Source organism: Balaenoptera borealis (genome assembly GCF_965194805.1).
Source record: "Balaenoptera borealis genome assembly, chromosome: 20".
In the NCBI taxonomy this organism is placed as follows: domain Eukaryota; kingdom Metazoa; phylum Chordata; class Mammalia; order Artiodactyla; family Balaenopteridae; genus Balaenoptera; species Balaenoptera borealis.
The window spans coordinates 525470-549725 of record NC_138879.1 but is presented as its reverse complement, the minus strand read 5'-3'; the positions used below and the strand labels follow the sequence as shown (position 1 = coordinate 549725).

Genomic DNA, 24256 nt, shown 5'->3' with positions numbered 1-24256 from the left:
CTGGAGGTTCCTTCTTGCAGGGTGACCCTTACCTCTCAGAGCAGAGGGCAGAAGCTGCTGTTCTGTGAGCAAGTCACACGAACGTCTTGGACAAGGGTGCCGGTCAGGCCGTCATCACAGAGAAACGAAGATGGGCAAGGATTCAGGCCAGAAAGAGTTAACTGTTGGGTTGAACCATCCAACCAGGCTCCAGCTGCAGCTTTCAAACAAGTCACTGATTAACAAACATTTATTGAGCACCTACTGGGGGTCCGGAGCCCAGAGAATAAAGGAGACATATAAACGGAAGAAAGAAGAAATAAAAAATATTGGTTGCTATCATTATTGCACATGTATTTCCACTCTGTACTTCCGAGGGGCAAACAGTGTGCTTAAGGCCACACAGAAAGAAAGCACAGATCCGGGAGCCAGGCAGACTGAGCTGCACCGCGTGTCCTCAGGCACATCGCTTCAGGACTCCGGGCCTCAGTTTTCTCATCCGTACAGTGGGGTTGTTCGGAGGGAGGATTTCATGGGAGCAAAGCGCTTTGAACCGTGCCTAGTGCACAGGGAGTGATCAATACATACTAGCTGGTGGTGGAGTTGTTTTGATGATGGCAGTGATGATGCTGGTTAAACAGCAGCAGCAGCTGAAATCTGAAGGTAAATCTGACTCAAGTCCGGGAGGGCTCGGCCAAGCTCTACGTGGCCCCTGAACTCCTCTCCCCGAGACCCCAGCCCGCGACTCCCCACCTGCAAACACCGCGAAGGTGCTTCCCCAGATGTGCGCACCTCCCAGGTGGACCCAGTGTCCTCAGGGTCCCCAAGCCCGCCGACGGCTCGCAGTGCGGGGTGAGGCCCCGCCCCGGCCCCGCCCACTCCCCGCGCGGCTCGAGCGGCGGCCGCGGCCACTGGCGCCGGGCAGTTCGTGCGGGCGGACGGGGCGGGCGCCCCGGAGTCTCGCGCGGTACCTCCTGCCCCGCGCGGAGCCTGCGAGGGACGCTCGACCACGGCCGGGGGCGCTGCCGCTCCAGCGAGGTAGGAGCCGGGAGGACCGGGGGAGACCGGCTGTCGCCGCGTGGGCCCCGCAGGGGACAAGCTCCCCCCCGTTACCGCGGGGCGGGGGCCGCAGGGCCCGCGTGCGCGCATCCCGGGCGGGCGCGGAGAGGAAGGGGCGGGGTGGAGGGCGTGCGTGTGCGTGTGCGCGTGCGTGTGCGCGTCTGTCTGTCTGTCTCGGGATGTGAGGGGCGGTGATGACGCCCCCCTGTGCGACGCTGCAGCGCTGCCCACCCCGAAGCTGAGGGCGGACGCCCCACAGCAAACTCGAAGAGCGCCGGCGGCCATTATCCGGCTAGTGCGGGCGGGGAAGCCCACCCCCACCTGTCGAGCTGGGCCGTCCGTCTACGCGGGTCGAATGCCCCGCTTACCGCAGCCTGCCGGGTGGCCTCCCTCCCCCGGTGGTCAGACAGCCCCGCGGGTCCGCCTGCCCGGGACGGGTCCGCCTGGCCGCGGGGTGGTGGGCCTGGCGGGGATGCTCGGTCCGGCGGGGTTAGGAGGAAGTGTCCCTGCGGGAGGCCACGGGGGCGGCGGGGGAGACGCGGGGGCGACGCGGGGAGGCGCTGGGGAACCTGCAGGCAGGTGCAGAGTGTGAGACGGCAGCCCCCCAGGCACACACCAGGATATTTCCCCAGTCGCGCCAGGGCCCCGCTCCCCATTTTAATTACTTGACCTGTCTCTGCCCTCATCCTAATCCGGCAATTGATGGAGATGCAGTGTGCTACAAATTGTTAAATGAAGTCAGACTGCCTCTTCCCAGGGCTGAAGAGGTGATTCCCTGGGACCTGGCTTGGGGGGGTCCCTGAGCCCCTCCAGCGCTGACCGGGGTGCCTGTGAGCAGGCTGGGGCCACAGGCTCTCGTCTGGCCCCTGGGGCCTGCCAGGCACACGGTGTCCCTTTTCATGGTTGAGGACTTTCGTTAAGGGAAGGATTCACCCACTTTGCACTGAATTATCAGTGACTGGACGAGAGCAGGACCCGGGAGAGGGTCCCCAGGTGGGGGCCTGTCTTAGTTTGACAGAAGTCACACTCCGGCTGTCACCAGTGCTGGCCACTGCTCCACGGGGATCACAAGATGGGACCTGCCTCCCGGCCAGCTCGGGCCCACTCCCTCATCTCCACATCCCCAGGGTCTGATGAATTAACAGCCTGGACTGCCCTGGACGTGGGCACTGGGGGGCTTGGGCTCGGATCTGGTGTCCTGGCTCCAGGACACCCCAGGACCGTGGGCATCGGGGTTGGCAGCAGCCTCTGCTGACCCCATAGCCAGCGCTCCCTCCGGAGCCCCCCGCCCGCCTGAGAAGCACTAGCTCTGCCTCTCTTCTCCGCTGACTTGGCAGCTTGAGGTAGCTGGGGACATCTCGTCACAGGGCCAGGTCCCCAGGGTGCTTAGAAAGGGTGGAAATTGTAGCTGTGCCTGAGACACCCCCCGACACACTTCAGCCTCCCTCTCACATGTGGAACTCGGCGGGTGCCCCCGGGGGCGGGGTGGAGCCAGGGCTGCCCTGTGCACACGCGTCCAGGCTGTGAGATGCCTGGCCTCCTGGTGGGCTGCACGCACCCACCCCCCAGCTGGCAGCAGGCTTTGAGACCTTGGCCGTTCTCAGGCTGTGAGTTGGGGTTCCGTGACTTGGGTTGGGGGAGGGATGCAGGGGGAGGTTGCCTGAATTGTTCACACTTGACCTGAGGAGGCCACCTTAGGTCATGGTGGAAAACATGGGCTCCAGCCGCAGCCGGCTCTCTGACTGTTGGACCTTGGCCGAGTCCTGGAGGCTCAGCTTCCTCCTCTGTACAATGGGGCCAGGGGTGTGCGCAATGCAAGGACACAGGTGTCAGTGTTGGGCTCGTAGCAGATGACCAGGGCCGGTCGTCTCTGCTTCCTGCAGCCCCGGCCTGATTCTTGGATGTTGCATTGAAAGGGCCCTGTGCCGCCAAGACGCCTCATGCCATCCTAGAGCTGGGGCAGGGGTGGGAGTCTTTGATCAGGTAGCTCACAGATTGCGCTCGGGTGCCCAGAAGGCAGCTGGGAGAGTTGGAATCCAGTCTCCACCAAGCCCTACCTTCTAGCCCTTGGTGCCCTGGGCCTGCCTTGCACGGCGTCCTGGCTCATTCCGGGTGGTCACTGGGCACACACCTGCTCCTTCAGCCCATCCTGGGTTTGGGGTCAGCCTTCCTCCCTGGCGGAATCGGGGCCAAGCTACACGTAACCTCAGGAACACCAGGAAAACCCCTGCTCACCAAATATCCTGTTCCCCCAAACCTAGCAGTCTGCTGCCTAACGCTCCACCATTAGATACCCATTCCTTTGTCTATGGCCTTGTACCCAGTTAAGTCAGCTACTAAACCTTAGCATCGGTGACTTGTTTAAAAGCTTTCAGGACCTGCGAGGGGAGAGAGAGGGGGGAGGAAAGAGAAAGTGGGGAGAGTGGGAGAGGAAGGTGATGTGCCAGCCTCTGGGTTCTGCAGAGAAAGGCTCAGCGGGGAGCCCAAGGAGGCCCCTCAGGAGAAGGAAGGGCTTGGGGAGATGGGGCGGGGGCGGGCAGCAGGCAGGAAAGTTGTGGACCTCAGTGGGAATTCTCAGCGGGACTGTGGGCTGGGTGGCCTGCTGAGGGAGCCGATAGAAGCCTCCAGTCCTGTGGCTGGGGCAGAGCCAGCGCCTTCCTTTTCACGCTGCCCTCCCTTCCCCGTGAGAGCACGGCCACGTGGTGTGTGATGTATTCCGTATTACAGGTGGTGCTCTCTGCCTTGGGAGAGCCTGGGATAGCCGCGCTGGCCATTTAAAACTGTCAGGGGTAATTTGTCAGGTAGGCAAGAGGCTGGGCCGAGCTGGGCCGGGGAGGGTCCAACACCTGTGGCCCCTCACATATCCCCACACCCTCCTATGGCCTTCTCTCGAAAAGAGCAACACAGCATAATTCACTCAGAAGGCCTGGGGGTGCAGGGTTCGGCTGGGGTCACCTAAAAGGCCCCTGGCCCGGCTGGGCACGCGACCCTGAGCCTCCCGGCGTGGGGGCCAGTGCTGGCGGGCGGGGGCTTGAGGGGCGCCAGCAGGCCCGCTGCGGGAGGGGCAGGCCAGCATCGCGTGGGCCCTCGGGGCCTGAGCCATGGACTGGCCCCGCCTGATGGTGGCCCAGCAGTGACCAGTCTGCAGCCTGTCCGGGCGCTACTGAGGGCAGAGCTCAAGCCAGAGCCAAGAAGTTATGGCTCCCCAGGACGACCTGATGGCCATTCTTTTTTATTAATTAATTTATTTATACATTTATTTTATTTATTTATTTTTGGCTGCGTTGGGTCCTCGTTGCTGCATGTGGGCTTTCTCTAGTTGTGGCGAGCGGGGGCTGCTCTTTGTTGGCGGTGTGCGGGCTTCTCATTGCAGTGGCTTCTCTTGTTGCGGAGCACGGGCTCTAGGCGCACGGGCTTCCGTAGTTGTGGCTCGTGGGCTCAGTAGTTGTGGCTCACGGGCTCTAGAGCACAGGCTCAGTAGTTGCGGTGCACGGGCTTAGTTGCTCCGCGGCATGTGGGATCTTCCCGGACCAGGTCTCAAACCTGTGTCCCCTGCTTTGGCAGGTGGATTCTTAACCACTGCGCCACCAGGGAAGTTCCCTGATGGCCATTCTTAAAGATTATTCTTAACCGTTTCTGTTCTTAAATAATAACAATGGTGGCGACAAGGGTGATAGTACCTCTTCATTCTTCATCAGTTATTCATTGAGCACCTACTGTGTACGGGCTGGCCACTGTTGTCAGTAATGGGGATACAACTGTGGCACTATTGGCGTCTGGGGCCAGAGTATTCTTTTGGGGGGTGAGGGTTCCTGTGCACCGCAGGGTGTTTGGAAGCATGCCCGGCCTCTACCCACTAAATACCACGGGCACCCTCCTCCCTTGGTGACATCCAAAACTGTCCCCCAGGAGCCAGCATCACCCACTGCTGACAACCGCTGGGGCTACAGCTACAGACAAAATGGACGGAATCCCATCCTGTTCCCTTAGAAGCAAACGTTCTGAAGAGGGAGATGAACACCGTGTGTGCTAAAGAAGGGACACATCCAGCAGGCTGCGTGGTGCAGACGCTAGAGAGAAAGGCAAGGCGGGGTGGGCAGGCCGTGCCATCTTCCAGGGGCGCTCGGGCAGGGCCTCGCTGGTGAGGGGGCCCCGGGGCAGAGGCTGGAAGGGGCGGAAGGGCCTTGCAAGCAGCAGGAAGAGAAAGCGCAGGGACAGGAGGTGGTGTGGAGAGGTGGGGAACAGTCAGATAGGCCCCCCTGGGCCACGAGGCCGCCGCAAGGCCGGCAGCTTTGTCTCTGGGTGTACAGGAGCCCAGAGACTGCCCACTGCCCGCTGGGTGCAAACACCAGCCCAAGCATTTTTCCAAGTGTCTTCCCAGCTGTCCTCTAAGGTGAGCATTGTTTCCGTACCTCACGTTTCAAAGCCCAGAAGGGTTAGGCAGTGTGGGGTTAGCCCGGGGACATGAACTTGAGTGGCCCACGCTCTGCTGTCTGACACTAAAACGGGGACTTTGGAGCCCCACAGAAGTGGGTTCAAATCCCAGCTCAGTCCCTTACTAGCTGTGTGTGGCCTTGGACTAGTCCCGGAACCTCGCTGAGCCTCGGTTTCTCAGGGGAGGGGTGCTGTCAGGAGGGGTGTGTCATCCTTTGTCCCCTCGTGCCCCGTCCCTGTCCGAGCACGCGTGCCCCCTCCCTGTCCGAGCACGCGTGCCCCCAGGAAGCCAGGCGGCGGGCAGCAGCCTACCATCTGTCCCAGCCACAGGCGCTTGTTCTGGATTCGTGCATCCGTTCACTGAGCTGCAGCAATGCCATCTGGTGAGGTCAAAGCCCAAATCTCCGGAGGGAGGTCGAGGGAAGCTAAACGCTCCCACTCCCTCCGCCTCCCCAGGAACTGAGAGAGAGGGACCACCCCTCTGAGTCACCACCTCCCTGGGGGGGCCAGGCTCTGCCGTGTTCTTGCAAGGATGCCGGCCTGGCTCTCCGTGGGAGCTAAGTGGGCCTGAAGCTCCAGACCCACCCTGTGGCGGGGCAGGGCCTGGGGCTGTCCCCGCAGGCCATGTTCACTGAGACTCTATGACCGCTAAGCCCCCAAAACTCTACATTAGAGAATCTCAATCAATCGCTTTTCAAGTGACTCACGTCAGAAATAGGTTGCTACCTGGAAAGGTGGGTTTAAAACTTACCGCAGAGAGTTGAGAGTTGAGAAAAGAGGATCCCTGATGGGATGGGCAGGCAACCTCCCTGGTAGTGCCGCCCTCAGTCCCCTTTACCTGCCGACGCGCAGGGATGTCTTCCCTGGGGGGGGATTGCGGTGATGGCAGGCCCCAGGAAGGATGTTTCTGGACCGTCAGGCACACGGGGGTGTCGGCGTGTGCTCGGGAGGGAGTGAGGCCCCTCTCGGGAGGTGAGTGTATGTGCCCCATCGGGCGTGCTGCGTCTTTGTGAGTTTTCCCCGTTGGTTCCTGGGCAGGTGGCCGTCAGAGGTGGCTCCGTGGTCCCCATGGGCCACGGTTTCTGGGGATGATGGGATGTCCCGGGCCCTCCGACTTTCCAGGCAGGCCCCAGTGCTCACTGATGGAATCTTTGGTTCACGCGAAGACGGTGCCCGGTGGGTGGATGGCCCTTTCTGCCTCCACCCAGAGACACATCCTGCCCAGCTGTGCCTCTGCTGCGCGACCGCGAGTCTTCTGGGTGGGGCGCCTGTGGCAGGATCGCCCTGGCCTGGGGATGGGTCGAGCCCACTTCCTCTTACTGGGTGGCCTTAGGCAAGGCCCCGCTCCTCTCTGGGTCACTCTGTCTCATCTGCTAAAGGTGGGAGGGAGGAGCCACTTTCTCCACGCACGTTCCGGAACCCCTGCTGCGTGCGGAGGGGCAGGGATGCTTGGGGGAAGATCACAGCCCCTCCCTCGCAGAGCTTCCTGCCACCACCTCCGAAGGCCTCCCAGCTCTAGAGCTCAGTGGGGCCTTGAGTCCGAGAAAAAGTCTGGACCCAGGGCTCCAGTGAGATGAAGGAGGTGTGGGGGGGGGAAGCGAAAGCCGCCTCGTTGCACGAGAAGCAACGGCCAGAAGAGGGCGCCGCTTCCCTGGTGAGCCTTAGGGGCGCCCCAACTCCTCTGGCCCTCCCGACCCCCCAGCCGCCTGCCGCATCCACATGGGTTTAGCGGGTGGTCTACAGAGGGCAGCCTTAAAATGTCAAAATGACGGGGTGGGGGGTGGCTTGCCCCCGGAGCCCGGCGGGGAGTGAGGGGCCGAGTGTGGCCTTGGCGGGTTCCCACCTGCCCTCCACCGCTCACTGCCCAGAAGCCTTGACCAAGCGACTTGGTCTCTCAGGTTTCCTCGCTGGTGAGATGAGGGTGATAATGACAACATTGTTGGGAGCGTTTTAGGGGTGAGTGGGGTTTTTTTCTAAATTTTTTTTGGTTGCAAACAAACTTAACAGCTGAGAAGCCCAAGGCTCGGAGAGGCTGAGCCTCCACCCACGGTCACGCGGTTAATAAGTGGCAGACGGAGATTTGAACCCAGGTCTCTCAGGGCCCAAAGCCTAGGAGCTCTTTCTGCTAAAGCAGCCCGCGCAGAAGCGGGAGTTGATCAGGGAGGCCTCAGGCGTGTCCTGGAGCCCGAGTGGGCCTTGTCCTCTGATTTCCTCATCAGAGAACCCGGGCTCTCATAGCCCTTCCATCCCCAGGCGTGTCCCCCCTGGGCGTGTCCGCTGCACACGCCGGGCCACGGGAACCCCAGGACGCTGGTTTGACCTTAAAGAGAGCAAGCGCATCCAGTCGGCTGTGTGTGACCCGCTCCTGGGGCAGAGGGAGCGGGGCTGGGAGAGAGGGCAGCGGCCGTGGGCAGCCAGGCCAGGGCCCAGGAGCAGGGAGGGTAAGTTTCTCTCAGTCCCACATGTCAGGCAAACGGAAAGAGGCTGAGGTTGGACATTTCCAGAAGACAGTGGCTAACGGTCGTTTCCACCACTTCTGTGGCATCTGATTTGTACCTGCTGCTTGTCACACCATTTAATTAAATCCACCCCCCCCCAGCAGTCTTGGGCAATGGGCTTTATTATCCCCATTTTACAGATGAGGAGACAGAGGCTCGGACACGTAAAGTAACTCGCCTAAACCACGTGGCTGAAGGTGGCAAAGCAGGGGTGGAAGCTAGGTCTCTCCAGTGCCCGAGGGGGCCAGCTACCATGCCCCCCCCAAGCCAGCACCCAAGCACAGGCAAGCGTTGAGCAGGGAGAGGAAAGGCTTGGAGGGGCGGGGGGACAGGACGTTTCAAGAGCTGCATTTAGAAGGAGGGGCGCTTCGGTTGTGATGACCCTCGTTGTTTATTGTTTTAATTTCCCGCTACTGTAGTAGTTCCTTTTTACGGCAGAACGTTTGGGAAATGAGACCCATCGTGTGTAATTCCAGGGGGCAGAATCTTGAGTTGGCAGGAGCAGCCCTGGTGTTGTCTTGGGCAAACTTGCCCCCGTTGGAGTTGTCGCCTGATGTTGGGGGCGTCCCCACATCCCCAGAGTCCAAGCCCAGGCTGCCTGGACCCCAGCCCAGCCGGGATGCTGCCGAAGGCCTTCCTGCTCCAGAGTCGGGGCTTCCGGGAGCCCTTCTCGGAGGGAGACAGTGCGCCAGGGCCCCGACGGGTGCCCGAGGGTGGACACCGAGGCCCTGGGGGCAGAGGTCGCCGGGAGGGGCCGCTCTCGCCTGGGCAGGAGCCCGCAGCCAGCCTGGCCCTGAGTAGTGGGGAAGCCGGGACCCCTGGAATAAGCCAGTGTCGAATTGCTCGCCCAGCAGGGTTTCCAGCAGAGCTGCAGGCGCTCTGCTCTCTGCAGCTTGGCAGGAGGGGAGATCCTGACCCGGTGAGAGAGCCGAGGCCTGGGAGGGGGCACCCGCACCCTCTGGGGTCCTGAGAGGATGAGCCGGGCAGCGGGATAGGCCCCTGGGGGGCGCAGGTCCCTGGGCCGTCTTCCCGCTACGAGGAGCCGCCCCCTCGATTGTAGTACAGGTAACAATGGAATTGATGTCGCCTGGGCGCTTATCAGCGCGAGGTCTTGCATGAGCCTCGCGCCACCTGATCCGTAGGAGATGCACCTTACGGTCACGTCTGTTTTGCAGACCGGGCGTCGGGCTCGGCGGGTCAGCGCCGGCGGGAGCTGCGACTCCAGGCTCTTCACCACCTCATCCCCCAGAGTGGGCAGTGGGGGCTGGGAGCTCGACCGCCCCGTGTAACCTTGGGCCAGTTATCTTACTTCTTGGAGCCCAGCTTCCTTAATTCTAACACGAAGGGGAGAGCGGTTCCACATTGGGTGGCGCAGTGATAAAATTAAATGGAGACGACAGACATCGTGCCGACGTCGGGCAGCAGCCCACGGTGCTCCACATGTGGGGGTCACTTGCTTTGTCTTCCTGGCCCTGTGGACTCGGAGCCCACCACCCTCTTGGTGACGCCTGAAAGAGATTCTGCTGAAGTCTGGGGCTGGGAAAGAAGGAAGCCAGTGGGACCTTATAGGCGACCTTGTCGGTGACCCTGGCCCCAAAGCCACAGTCAAGCATAAAGGGAGTGGATACGTGACAGTAGCTCTTACGGTGTGTCCGAGCCTGGGTCTCCCGGGCTGCGTGCGCCACCCGCCTTATCTGCCAAGCAACGCAATGAGGTTATTGTTATTAACCATATTTTATAGGTGAAGAGCTGAGGCACAGAGAGGTCAGGTAACTTGTCCAGAGTCACAGAGTGCATAAATGGTGGAGGAGGGTTTGAGCCCGAGGAACCCGACATGCTTTCTGAGACCCTTGGAATTTGTACAGGGAAAATGTAAACAAGTCGCTGGGCTCGGGGTCTGACTCTTCCAAAATTCCCTTCTTCCCTTCATTTAAAACCAAAACTCTTCTCCAGACGGGAACCAGGTGATGTAATGGACTCAGCTCGGGTGTCCCCTCCCCCCAGATGTCCCCCAGTTACAGGCCGAGTTTGTGCTTCTGCAGCATCTCCTCCATCAGCTGACTTGCCCCCGGCACCGCCAGTATCTTCTGCTTTTCACCTGCCCCGTAAACCAGGGGCTCCCCAGGGTGCGTCCTACCTGCTGTTGAACGGCATTCGCTCACACTGGTCTCTGCAATCAGTGTCCAGTGTTTCCTCTGCCCTTCACAGGTCTGCCTTGCCCCACGGAGCCTGTTTTGCTGGTGCTGATCACGGCCCCTCTCCGGGTCAGTTACCAGACATAAAGGCAAGTCCTGGAGTTCTGTCCCTGGGGTCTCCTCTAATCCCCCCCGGCAACATCCCCCCCCCATAATTGCTCATGTGCACATGCTTTTGGTATACGCTCCTTACATTGTGGTGAATCATAGTCTTTGATATAAATAGATGCAATCTGTAGGGGGTTTTATTGTGGTAAAATACACATAACAAAAAAATCTACCATTTTAACCATCTTAAAATACAGAATTCAGTGGCGTTTAGTACTTTCAAATGTTGAACAACCATCACCACTATCTAGTTCCAGAACGTTTCCATCCCCCCAAAAGGAAACCCACCCAGTAAGTCACTCCCACTCTCTCCTACCTAAGGCCCTGGCAACCACTTACCTGCTTTCTGTTTCTGTGTGTTTAACTACTTGGGACATTTCATATAAATGGATTCCCACAATATGTGGTATTTTGTGTCTGGCTTCTTTCACTTAGCATTATATTTTTAAGGTTCATCCATGTCATAGCATGGATCAGGGCTTGTTTCCTTTCTACGGTTGAATAATATTCCATCGTGTGGATATACTGCATTTTGTTTATCCATTCATCAGTTGATGGACATTTGTGTCATTTCCACCTTTTGGCTATTATGAATAATGCTGCTATGAACATTCATGTACAAGTATATGTTTTCAGTTCTTTGAGGTGTACCCCTAGGAATAGAATTGCTGGGACATATGGTAATTCTCTGTCTCACTTATTGAGGTATTACCAAACTCTTTTCCACAGCGGCTGCACCATTTTACATTCCCACCAGCAATGTATGAGGGTTCCGATTTCCCCACATTGTCTCCAAAACTTATTTTCTCAAAAACCTTTCGAACTCTGGCTACCCATATTTTAGGATCACACAGGGGCTCAGACAGCGAAGCAGCTTGTCCAAGGCCACACAGCTGCTTGGTGACAGAACCAGAGCTCGAGCTCCGGGGCTCTGCACTCCTGACCGCCAGCCTCTTCTCTTCCAGTGCTCGCGTGGAGCCAAGGTCGGGGGCTTCAGGCTCACAGGAGCGTCACTGTGTTTCTGGGTCCTGACTCTGTACCCGGCTCAGCACGGCTTTGCCTTCCGAACAGAGGCCCCACTGAGCATGGTGCTGGGAGCACCGTCCTGGCACTCATGGGCAGTACGTGTTGGCGTGCTTTCCGGCAGTGCCTTCCCTGGGGGTGATATATCCAGACACCCCCGCCCACCCACCCCCAGCCGTTGCCCTGGGAGGCAGGTGACTTCTGGTGTAAATCTCACTTGGTCTCAAAATAGGTGGTTGCTCCCTGATGGGTGACCTTCACTTCACCTCTTCATCCCAGAGGCCCAAGATGCCTCGGCCAGCCTCACCTTGCTCTGCAGGAGAGTGGCACGTGCTCTGGGGCTGGTGGATGCACAGCACCGAGGCCAGCTTCATCCTTCCAGGGCACGAGGCGTGTTTTTGATGGAGCTCAGGGGATGGGCTGTGAGTGATGTGGTCAGGAGGGCCCCCACCTGTTTCATGGAGAGGATATTGTCTCCTGGAGAAGGCGGGTGGGATTGCTCTGTGCATGGAAAAGGTCTTTTTTTTTTTAACCTTCTGCATCAGGACAGCCTAATCGCTCTCCCCACCCACCTTGAACTCCAGCTCCACTCTGAGACCGCCTCTGGCCTTGCAGTGCCCTGTAGCAGTGATCTTGACCTTTCTTCTAGATCTTTTTTTGGCAGGATCTTAGTTCCCCAACCAGGGATCGAACCTATGCCTGCAGTGGAAGCGCGGAGTCTTAACCACTGGACCACCAGGGAAGTCCCTCTCCTAGATCTTAACCCTGACAACCTGGACCCCACGGCCTGAGCCCCCTGGACACGACTCCTGTCTGGGTGGTAATTTGGGGCCACCAGCAGCTTTGTGATCTCAGAAGCTGGGCCCAGAGGCCACCCCCACTGGTCACTGTCTGTGTGACCTCAGGCCAGCTCTGTGTCCTCTCTGAGCCTTGGTTCCCACGCCTGTGAGTGGGGGACATCAGGGCGGTGCTCACAGAATCACTGGGGGACGAGGGTTGTTGTGTAGAGAAACACCTGGGACACTGCTGGTCAAGGCAGAAATCCACAAACATCAGCTTCTTTCCCGCCCTCCCTCCTTGCCTTGGTCACCTGTTCCAGCTGCTCGAAGGGACCTGCTGATTTGGGGCAGGAGGGATCCTGGCACCCAACCCCACTCTCCTTCCTTCCACTTGCCAGGTCTGCTGGTTGTCTAACCCCAGGTCAAGATCTGGGGCCCTTGTTTCAAGCGAAGCCCTTGCAGCCATAGGAGTTAAGGGGGCGGCTGGAGCCCCTTTTTGGGCTTCAACAGTCTAGAGCATTTGTGGCAGGAATCCTACTCACCTTCAGATGCAAAAATCTGCAGAAGGAGTTCTTGTGCCACCCCCCCAATCCCCCCCAGCCCCACACAGGTGTGTGTTGGTAGAACCACGATGTAATGGAGGTTCCTTAAAAAACTAAAAATAGAGCTACCGTATAATCCAGCAATCTCACTCCTGGGCATATATCCAGAGAAAACCATAATTCGAAAAGATACATGCACCCCAATGTTCATGGCAGCACTGTTTACGATAGCCAAGACGTGGAAGCAACCTGAATGTCCATCAACAGAGGAATGGATAAAGAAGATGTGGTACATACATATATACAGTGGAATACTACTCAGTCATAACAAAAGAACAAAATCATGCCACTTGCTCTAGCTCTATCCATGGATGGAGCTAGAGATCGTCATACTGAGTGAAGTAAATCAGACAGAGAAAGACAAATATCCTATGATATCGCTTATATGTGGACTCTAAAAAAAGGGTACAAATGAACTTATCTACAAAACAGAATTAGTTACAGATGTAGAAAACAAACTTACGGTTACCAGGGGGTAAGCGGGGGAGGGATAAATTGGAAGATTGGGATTGACATATACACACTACTGTATATAAAATAGATAACTAGTAAGAACCTGTTGTACAGCACAGGGAACTCTACTCAGTACTCTGTAATGGCCGATATGGGAAAAGAATATAAAAAAGAGAGGCTATATGTGTATGTGTAACAGATTCACTTTTCTGTACACTTGAAACGAACACAACATTGTAAATCAACTATACTCCAATAAAAGTTAAAAAAAAAAAAAAAGAACCAGGATGTAATTATAATGGGAGCAAACCCAGCTGGAGGGGCTCCTGGGTGCTGGGCACAGCGCTAGGTGAGTGACTACACCTTCCGCAATCTTCACACGGCTCCGTCAAGAGGGTTCCATTTTTATCCTCCCTTTAGAGATGCAGAAACTAAGGTCCAGAGAGGTGAAGTGACTTGCCCAAGGTCACACAACTGTTAGTGATAGAGCTGGGATTTGGACCCAGAGCAAATGTGAGTGAGGAATGCTTGGCTTTTGTAACTTTTTGGGACAAAGCCCGGGCTGTGAACTTGCAGCAGGAAGGTCCTTCCACCTCTCCTGCTTCCTTTGCTCTGGGGGCAGTGATTGCCCCCGAGGATGCAAAGAAAAGGGCCCCAGGCTGTGGGCTTAGTAGCACTGGACTCGATTTGGTGAGGGTAGAGGCTGGGCCTGGCACCCCCCTCTGAGCGCCAGCTCTGAGAGCCGTCGTAGGCACGTGGTACCCACTCTGCCTTCTGCACCTTCAGCTGCCTCCCTGAAACCTTCCTACGGCACATTGCTCCGGACCTCCAAGCACTCCGATGCCCTCTCCTCAGCCAGCCCCCCACGGGAATCTTCCAGAGGCTTCAGGGGGGCAGCTGGCATGGGCTAGGAGCTGTCCCAGCCCTACCTACACTACTGTATTTCATCATCTTAGCACCTGTACCAAGAAGTATTCTCTCAGATCCCCAGATGAGAAGGTGGAAGGCCTGTGGGGTCAGCTGAAAGGTCCAGGTGAGAGCACACAGTTGGCAAAACAGTTGATGCCAGACAAGTTGGGCGCCAGAGGGCCAAGGCCAGAGCTTGGCTTTAAGAGCAGCTCACGACAGGGCCAGGTGTGGGCTGGGCCCTCTGCGTGGATCACCTCCTGCGCTCCTTAGACCCTGTGACTGTCCCCATTGAGGACAAGGCTGTACCGATTCAGACTAAAGTGTTACTGGCTGACAATGCTGTTCGTACCACTTGGATTTCAGCTCAGCTGTGAAGGTGTTTGAGCCCACGGCAGGCATTTTCATGTCTGCAGGAAAGATGGGTTTGGGAGACCCTGCTTCTGTTTTCTCGGCCCTTTCCCCGATGAGCCCAGCCAGCTGGCGACTTGCGTTCAGACCCTGCTGACCAGCCCCGGCGCTGTGAGCAGAGAGAAGCCAGGATGTCCAACTCAGATACGCGGGTGGCCCGTGCGTGTTGACTGAGAGCCCATTTCAACCCGAGTGCCAGCCGGCGATGGCTGGCCATTAAGGGAGCACCCCTGGGTTCACCCGACGTCAAGATCAATTAGTATCAAACTGCCGCCAGCATTTTTTTCGCGTCCTGCCTTTGCCGAGGGAAATAAAGCATGGGAGGCACAATATAGAGACATCATTCCTGGTTATTGATTTCCTCCCCTTCCTCTCCCTCCCCTCCAGATTGGAACGTCTGTCTGCCTCCTGATGAATGTGCTGTTGTGGGGAGGGCGAGGACCACTCATCATCTGAGGGCCCCAGGGCAGCGCACTGGACGCGGGCAGGGCCGCGGAGGGGGCTGAGGCCGGTCCAGGGCGTCCAGGGCGGGGGGCAGCGGGAGAGCAGCCTCAGGGCCACGCCTACCCCAGGGAGGGGCCGACCCAGCCTGGATCAGCTCAGCGTGCCCCCTGACCCCGCATCCTGGAGCTTGCACTGGGGAGTCGGGGGCTCTGTTCTGGGTCTGCCTGGGAAGAGCATCCTGTGTCTTTGTGGGGAGAACAGGGTGAACACAGACAGAGGCCTGTGCCCCAGAAGACGCAAGTTCATGTCCTGACGCAGCCTCCCTGGGCAGGACACCTCTCGCAGCCTGTTTTCTCACTTGCAGAATGGATCACGCCATCCGTAACGGCGTCTTCCTCCGCTTGACGGAGGGAGCTCATGAGGTCCCAGCCTTGTATGAAAGCATTTAGTGAAACATCTTTAATGCTGGGGGGTCAACGTCACACCCCGTTGTGTTCCAGGCTCCCGAGTGTGTAACCTTTGTGGGGTTGGATGGTTGGAAGATACCGTTGAGATCACCAGAAAGGTCTAGCAATTAAATAATTAAGAAAGGAGATGAGGAAGAAGAATTCAAACCCCTTAGTCCTCCAAAAGGTGGTTCTCAGTGCGGCTCCTAGCCAGTCGGGCCAGGAGCTGAGCTGCGAATCCTAAGCAAGCCAGGAGGGGTGCGAGAACAAGGTGATGGACAGCCGGCCTCCAGCCCTACAAGCCACGTAGCTCCCGAAGGCAAGCTGCAGGCGGACGCTGCCCACGCGTCTGCGTGCTCTGTCCCCAGCACCGTCCCCTTCCTGGCGTGTGCCACCTGCTTCACCCCCTCCTGGGTCTCCCCTGGGCAGCCCCAGCCCCTCCATGGTCTTCAGCCTTGGACTGAAATTGACCTCGGGAAGATGCCCCAGGGCCCCGTTGATGGCCTGCCGCGCTCAGTATGACTTGGGCGTTTGCAGATGGAGGTCAGCTGACCATTAAGCTCTGGAACCAAGCACTCCACTTGGGCGTGTATTTGGGACACAGTTAAATAATGAAAACAAAAATAGAACATTGCAAAAGCCTGAGGCAGGCTGGATTATGCCCCAGGAAGGAGCCGGGAAGGCTGTCTTTGGGGACGGGGGTGGGGAGTCACTGCCAGCCCCCCTCTGCCAGGAAGTTGCTCTGGTTTAAAATGTATTTTTTCTTTATATATAGGTCATCCTTCGCTAACTTTTAAATGAAAGTTTACACGCACACATACACATTCCAATTGGAAAAATAATTTGTGCTTGTTACCACACGTTGGGAAATTCAGAAAAGTAGAAAGAAACAGTCTTTCCTCCTCTCGCTGGCTCCATAATGCTGGGTGGGCATGTTAGAACTTCTGGTAACCGCCCCCCCCAACCCCAGGAGAGCGAGAGGGATGAAAAGCAGGTTCCGAATTAGAGACTTCCAGTTTTGGCAACAGAGCTAGCCCAGCTAACACATACCCATCCAATCACCAGCACTTAGGCAGATTTTTAAATACATAGTTGACTCATAAGAAAGACAGAAGTCTTCAAGGAACTCACACTCAGAGTCTTGAGCATGTAAACTGACACCGAGGAGGACTGGGGATATTGGACCCAGATATGGTCATAGGAACTCAAGTCTAGAATCTTAACGCCCACCCAGGAACAGGGAGATGTGACATTGGGCGCTGACAAGGCCAGAGGTTGTCCCTGGGACCTCTCCATGGGCAGGCTGCTAACCTCCAGTGCAAGAAAGCTGCCAGGACATTAACTCTGTTAAGATGCTCTAGGTGGGGGGGGAGGGAAATGTTTCCTTCAAGAAGCCTAAGGGCAAAGACTGAGCTACCCATAGGTACAAAGTCTAAATTTACAACACCCCCAAAGGGGAGAAATCCTGAACTAAAATTTAATGTAAAAATAGGTCCTGGGCTGATAGAACCCCTGACTCACCCAGCGGAATCAAATTCAAAACTGCTTTCCAGGGCTTGTCCAGGACCCAGAGTGCATAGGATTCCCACAGGGAAAAAAGCCCTGCCGAAGATGAGCTCACAATAGAAACTACAAACCACTCGAGGATGTGGGTTACCTTGAGGCGAGTTAGCACAGACAGCAAATGGGGACATCAGCATGTCAACTGTAGAACTTGAACTTGATCATAGAACCATGCAAAAAAGTCTGTAAAGCAAGTCCAATGTGTTTAAAATAACCAAGGAGCTACCATCACCAATCTGCTTTTTGTTCCTATAGTTTTACCTTTTCTACAATTTCATGTAAAGGGAATCATACAATACGTAGTTTTTTGTGTCGGGACTCTTTAGCTTATAATGCATTTTGAGATTCATCCGTGTCATATGTATCAGTAATTTATTCCTTTTTATTGCTATTATATGGATATACCATGGTTTGTTCATCCATTTACCAGTTATGGACAGTGGGTTGGTTCTAGTTTGGGGCTATTATGAATAAGTCTTCTATGAATATTCAAATGAAAGCCTTTACATGACCATAGTTTTCATTTCTCTAGTAGTCCCACCTAGGAGTGGAATTGCCAGGTTGTGTGGCAAAGACATGTTTAACTTTATAAGAACTTCTAAAGTAATGGCGCCATTTTGCATTCCCACCAGCAATGCATGAGAGCTCCAGTTGCTCCAGATCTTTGTCAACACTTAGTATTGTCTCTCTTTTTGATTTTAGCCATTCTAGCATCTGTGTAATGGTTTCTCATTGTATTTCTAATATAACCTTGATGACAAAACTAAACAGGACTTTGGGGGAAAAGTATAGGTCAATTTCATTTATGAATATACATACAAATGTTATAAATATAATGTTAAACTATATTATATATAAATGTGTTATACACACACGTATATATATACATACATATATATCACAACAAAAGCAAGATTTACACTAATAATGCAAGAATAGTTTAACATTAGGAAATCTATTCATGTAATTTATCTCAACAGATTAAAGGAGGAAAATAAACGTCAAACATGTAGAAAAGATAATAAAAGTCAGTATGATTGTAAAAAAAAAAAAAAAACAACCTTGTAGAAAACTAGCAACAGAAGAGGACTTCTTTATCCTAAGGTATACTGTCAACAATATCTGACTTGATGGTAGAATGTTAGAATCATTCTCTTTCAAATCAGTTGAGTAGGTCTCTACCATCCCTTCTATGTCCTAGAGTTACTTGACAGTACACCAAGATAAGAAAAAGAAGTGGGAACTATAAGAATTGGAATGAAAAACTACAAAACTGTTAATATTCACAAACTATATGATCATTCATTTTATAGAAAATCCAGGAGAATTTTTGTTCAGCACAGCTGCTAAATGCAAGATCATCATACAAAAATGAATAATAGTATGTTTGAATATATTTAAGGACCTCTCAGAAGATACCATAAAGAAAATGAAAAGAAAAGCTTCAGACTGTGAGAAAATGTCTTAGCATATAAATATGACAAAGGATCAATATCCAGACTCTTTCAAGAGCTCCTGTAAATTAATAAGGAAAAAGATGAAGAACTCAATAGAAAAATAAATGGGAAAGAGACACGAACAGACGTTTCATAGAAATGGGAACAAGACTGTGACTAGACATGAAAAGATACTGCATATCATTAGTCATCATGGAAATGTGAGTTAATTTGACAATGAGATACCATTTTATTCCCACTGGGACTGATAAAAATTAAGAAATCTGACAATACCAAATGTTGCTGAGAATACGAAGCTATGAGAGCTCTTACACACTGCAGGTGGGAGTGTAACTTGGTACAACTGCTTTGGAAAAGAATTCGGCATTAGGTAGCCAAATAAAACCCATCGCCTAGGTCACTGTGCTCCTGCACCATTTCATTTCTCAGTCACCCCACTTACAGGCATTATATTGTTGTCACCATTTTATATCTTTACTGAATGAGGCTGAGAAAGCTTAAGTATCTTGCCGGAGTTCGCAGAAGCTATGAAGTTTCAGACTCTTCTTTCTATCCTCTTAACAGGCCATGATTCTCTGAGAGGCTTTGAGGCAGGAGTGGGGCCCTGAATCTGCCCATAATTGGTCGTCTGTCCCAGCTGTGTTTCCACTTCTCAGTGCTGCAGGCTGCAGCGCACGGTCAGCCAGCAGGGGGCAGTCAGCCGCGCGCCTCCTTCCCTGGTGGGGCATTGTCCCTTAGCGGCAGGAAGACCGCTAATTTAAAAAGGGAAAAGATCATTATGTCATTTAAGGGAAAATGTGGTGCCATTTATTCAACAAAATCAGGGAAAAGGGACAATAAAGTAGAAAGACAAATTTGGGCTTCCCTGGTGGCGCAGTGGTTAAGAATCCGCCTGCCAATGCAGGGGACATGGGTTCGAGCCCTGGTCCGGGAAGATCCCACATGCCTCAGAGCAGCTAAGCCTGTGTGCCACAACTATTGAGCCTGCACTCTAGAGCCCACGAGCCACAACTACTGAGCCCGTGTGCCACAACTACTGAAGCCCGCGCGCCTAGAGCTCATGCTTTGCAACAAGAGAAGCCACTGCAATGAGAAGCCCACCCACCGCCACGAAGAGTAGCCCTGCTCGCCACAACTAGAGAAAGCCCGTGCGCAGCAACAAAGACCCAACGCAGCCAAAAATAAAAATAAATAAATTTTTTTTAAAAGACAAATTCACCCATAATCTTGTGATCAAAACAGCCACTACATATATTTTTGCTTTCATCATCCCACGTTAACAGATTTTTTTTTTTTTAACAAATCAGCAAACCACTGATATTTTGTGTCTCACTTTTTTTTCATTTAACATTTCACAACAATGACTACGTAGTGGTAGATTGAGTGGATAAACCATAGTTCATATAAATAACGCCTTCCTTTCAGAAAACCATTTTGGTGGTTTTTAGCATTTTGCTAGTACAGACAACATATTTGTGTATTTTTGTCTGTTTCCTTAGCGGCAGTTCCCAGAAGTAGACTTGTTGGGACCAAGAGAAGTGAAATGCTTAATGCTCAGTGCATGTTGCCAGATTGCTTTCCAGAAGGATAAACCAGTTAGTACTCTCGCGCAGAGTATGAAAGATACTGTTTCAGAGGTGAGACTGTTTTTTTCTAATTAAACTTGTAGTTTTTAGATAAGTTGTAGATTCATATGCAGTTGTAAGAGATCATACAGAGAGTGCCCATGTACCCTTCACCCAGTTTCCCCCGATAGTAACATGTTGCAGAATTGTAGCACAGCCAGGGTATTGACAGGAATGCAGTCGAGATGCAGGACGTTCCACCCCGCAAGGTTCCCGCGTGTTGCTTTTCCATTTCTTTATTTTTGTCATTTCAAGAATGTTACATAAATGGAACCACGAGGTGCAGTTTAAGGAAAATTATTATGAAAAAAGCAGAGGTAACAAAGTTACAAACAGAACTATAGAAAATACAGTTTGAATTAGGTAGTCTCTAGACACGCACTGTCCAATAGAAATATAATGTGAGCCACATAATGTAATTTAAAATTCTCTAAGGAAACATTAAAAAAGTATAAAGACATAGGTAAAACTAATGTATTTTTTAGCACAATATACCATTTCGCCACGGAACCAGTGTTTTTACAAATCATTAATGAGATATTTTGCGTTCTTTCCTCATGCTAAGTCTTAGGAATCCAGTGTGTGTTTGTACTAACATCTCGACTTGGACCTGCCACGCACGTTTCAGGTGCTCGAGACACACATGTGGCTAGCGGCTGCCACGTTGGATGGCTCGGCCCTGGTCCAGAGTGAATGAATCAAACCGTGAGCGTGGGGTCTGTGCATCTCCAGGCTCGGGAGGGTCCCCCAGTTAGCGAGTGGCTCTCAACCTTGGTTACACATTAGAATCACTTGGGATTTTTAAAGAATACTGATGCCTCATCGCCCCCCACTCCTTCAGCCCCAACAGAGGGCTGGCAGTCATTGGTCTTGGAAGCAAACCAGCATCATTGGGATTTCTTTAAAACTCCCCGGGTGACACTGACGGGTAGGCCTGCTGGCATGGAGGCCTGGGGCTGTGTCCCGTCGGGTCCTGACGTGCCCTGGGAATCTGGGAGAGGCCCTGGGGACCCCTTCCCCATCGCCATCTCAGGTCCTGCCCTGACCTCTTGGAGAGCAGGCACTTTCCTCTCTTAGCAGTTCTGGAGGTTTCTGTGCTTCCGACCCTGCAGAGTCCCACCCCGGTCTCTGCCTTGTTCAGTTGTGAGGCTGGTTTTAAAGTGAGATGCACACAAGCTCCCTCCCCTGGTGCTCCCGCCCTGGGGTCAGCCGCCTCGGGGGCCAGTCTTGCCTCCTTTCTGGGTCAAGGAATGGAGATGAGCATTGCCAAGAGCCCGTGACCTACTCTGTGTGATGGAGCCCTCACAGCCACTCGGGAAAGAAACACCCCTTCCTGCGTCGTCGGTGGGACTCTCAGGGGCTGAGCCAGTGGCCGGGGGTCGGAAGGCAGACCACCCGGCCCAGGGCCCCGCTGGGTGTCCACGCGGCCTCAGCGGGTGACGAAATGAGGCATCAGGCCGCGGGGCGCGCTGGGCCTGCTTTGTGCTCGTTTTCCAGGCTCCTCCGGGCCCCGCGGCCCTGGGGCCCGTGAGGTGGGGTTGCCGGCCGGGAAGCGTGCAGAACAGCAAACCTCGCCTCTCCACCGTGTCACCAGCCCTCTCCTGGGGGCCCTGAGGTCCCTCCCCAGGCCTTCGGTTCCGTCGTGCCGTCAGGAAATACTGAAGTCTCTTCAGAAGCACGGTCGGCACCTCGACTTCCTCTCTTGAGAGTCACGAGGTGTGTCTGGAGCCCAGACTTGTGGGCTCAGCGCCGATCCTGCAGGGGCCACCGGCCACCTTCCGGGACCGAGAAAGCCAGCGGGCCTTGGCCCTGGCCGCCTGTGTGTGCCTGGGCCTCCCGCTCACGGGAGGGGTGCTCCGGGGCAGGCCGCTGGGGCCTTGGGGCGTCCTAGACAGTGTTTCGCCTTAAGTCCCGGGGGTGGAGAGGGAAACAGGAAGCCTCGTGCTGAGAACGAGCTCCTCAGAGAAACACGTCAGCCTCTTCTGCGCTTTTCTCTCCTTGCCCGTCTGGTCCAAGGCGCTCGCCCCCAAGTGGCTGCGCTTTCCTTCCGCGCTAGCACTGGGGGGCCTGGGACGCTGGGCTCGTGGGGGCCCCTCCTGGACCTGCAGCAATCCGTCCGGCTCTTTGCACGACCCCGTGCCCGGGGCTCAAGGCGGCCAGGCTGGGCTGCGTGGGGGAGGGCAGGGCCGCGGGGGGAAGGAGGGCGGGGCGGCTTGGACCACTGGCATCCTCACTATCATATCCTGAGGTATCGTACATTGTGCTGGGGACAGGGAAGCCGTACCAGCAGCGGGTGTTGCCAGAGGCGCACCCCGGTGCTGTGTCGCCCAGCCGGGCCACGTCGACTGTCCCGCCAGGGTCCTCCCGCCGCAGCACTGCTCTCCGGAGAGGCGTGCCTGCTGGGGGGGCTCCGAGCTGGCCGCCCAGTGCGGCCGGGTAGCTTCTCCGAAGCCAGACTGCTTTTCCTCCCCGCTCTCCGCCCACCCCCTCCTTTCTCCCTTCTCCCAGAAGGAAGCATCAGCAGAAAAAGCAGTGTCTCGCTAGACACTGGTTCTAAGCATGGAGGGGGCTGGGTGTAGCCAAGAATAACCTGCAGCGTCCAGCAGGGACACTCAGCTGCCTCCTTCCCCTCCTCCATAATCACTGTTTTATACAGAAAATATCTGGTTTGTCCGTCCACCTGAGTGGTACAAAGGCCAAGGAGAAAAGGACCTGAAACGCTCAGCCCTCTTATCGTAGGCAAGAGCCTGGGCACGTTGACAGCGAGGAATCTGCACTGCCCGGCAGAGAGAGTTTCCCAGGTGGTGAGCTCAGCAGTCTGGAGATGCCCCTCTGCAGCTCACGAGAACCAGGCTGAGAGGCGAGGGAGGGGTGGTTTGGGCTGGCAGAGAATGGGGCCAGACTGGGGGCTCAGATCCCGGCTCCCTCCGTCCCTAGCTGGGTGAACTTGGGCGAATGGCTTGGCCGCCACCCCCCTCATCTGTGAAGCGGGGATGACGACCCCGGTTAGGGTGAACTCTGTGCGCTCGCGCTGCGCCAGGCGGAGTCCCCGTTTTAACCTGGTTACGTGTGTTGCCTCATTGACTCCTCATAACCGTATGCACAAGTTACTCGTATTAAACATCCCCGTTTTAATAACAGTGCCCAGCGCGAGGGTGGTTGTGAATTACGTGTAGCTGCTATGAACAGTGTCTGGTACAGAGTCCTGGCCCAGTAACCATCAGCCTGCGGGAACTGGGGAGGCAGAGTGTCCGTTAGGTGGTGCTGAGGAAGGAGAAAACCCTGGGTCAGCTCTCCCTGCAGGCTCTTTCCGTCTGAATCTGATGGATGGCCCGTGTCACCAGAATTAGATCAAGTCTGAACATTTTTCCTGTCTACACATATTAAGACACAGGGTACAAAATTGTTTTTCATTTCTCGCTGGCTTTTATGGCACCGGTAGCTGCGTGAGCAGGTAGAGACGGCCACGCGGGCGGGCTTCTGATTGCCATCAATGAAGACATCGTGCCACTGAATTATGTAGTCTTCAACCCCCGTTGCCACTCTGTTTCAGCGGGATCTAATGGAAGAAGGAAGTATGCAAGTCTCCCTGCCTTTTCTAAAGGCGATTTTGGTTTCCACAGACGCTGTGAGATAAAAATCTGTTTCTGTCGGGGTGGAAGTCGGGGCTTGGGGCTGGCCAGACGTCTGCTAGTGGGCTGGTGCGTCTCCTCTGCTCCCAAGGTCCCTGACGTGCCACACAGCCGGTGTGTGACTTGGGGCCCAGGGAAGGGTGTGTCTGTGGCTCGTGGCTGGTGGCGGGGCTGCGAGTGAGGAAGTCACAGGCCAGAAGGACAGAGGCTCCCAGGCTCAGACAAGGTTGCTCGGGAACCCACCTCCGCGTGGTTGAAGGAGGGTGCAGAACTTTTTAAATGGACGAGAGGCTGGTGTCCATCGCTGACGGGGGAGAAGCGGGGTCTGCGCTTGGACACACCTAGGTTTGAATCTCGCCTCTGTCACTCAGGAGCTGGGCGATCACCGCGGCTGCAGCCTGAGACTAATAGCGCGACTTGGCGAGGAAGGTGTCGGAGGAGGTGTGGGTGCGCAGTGGACGGCAGCTGTCCTGACCGTCGTGGTCGCCGTTTGTCCTGCTCTGACGCTTACGGTCTCTGAGCTTCGCACGCCTGTTCGTGCCCGGCACGCGTTCGTCAGGCAGGCACGTGAGATAGAAATGATGGTCCCCGTCATCTGCCAGCCCCTAAGCCGGGCCCAGCTCCCTTATCCAGCACCTCCAG

The 24256-nt window shown here is 55.1% G+C and overlaps 1 protein-coding gene across 1 annotated transcript in view; it reads left to right on the top strand.

The window, feature by feature from the left end:
* The first annotated feature begins 909 nt into the window (after positions 1–909).
* CACNG5 (calcium voltage-gated channel auxiliary subunit gamma 5) overlaps positions 910–24256 on the top strand; it is a 43258-nt gene continuing 19911 nt past the window's right edge. The window contains exon 1 of the mRNA XM_082370962.1: positions 910–1017. The gene's annotated coding sequence lies outside the window, so the exon portion shown is untranslated. The remainder of the gene's footprint in view (positions 1018–24256) is intronic.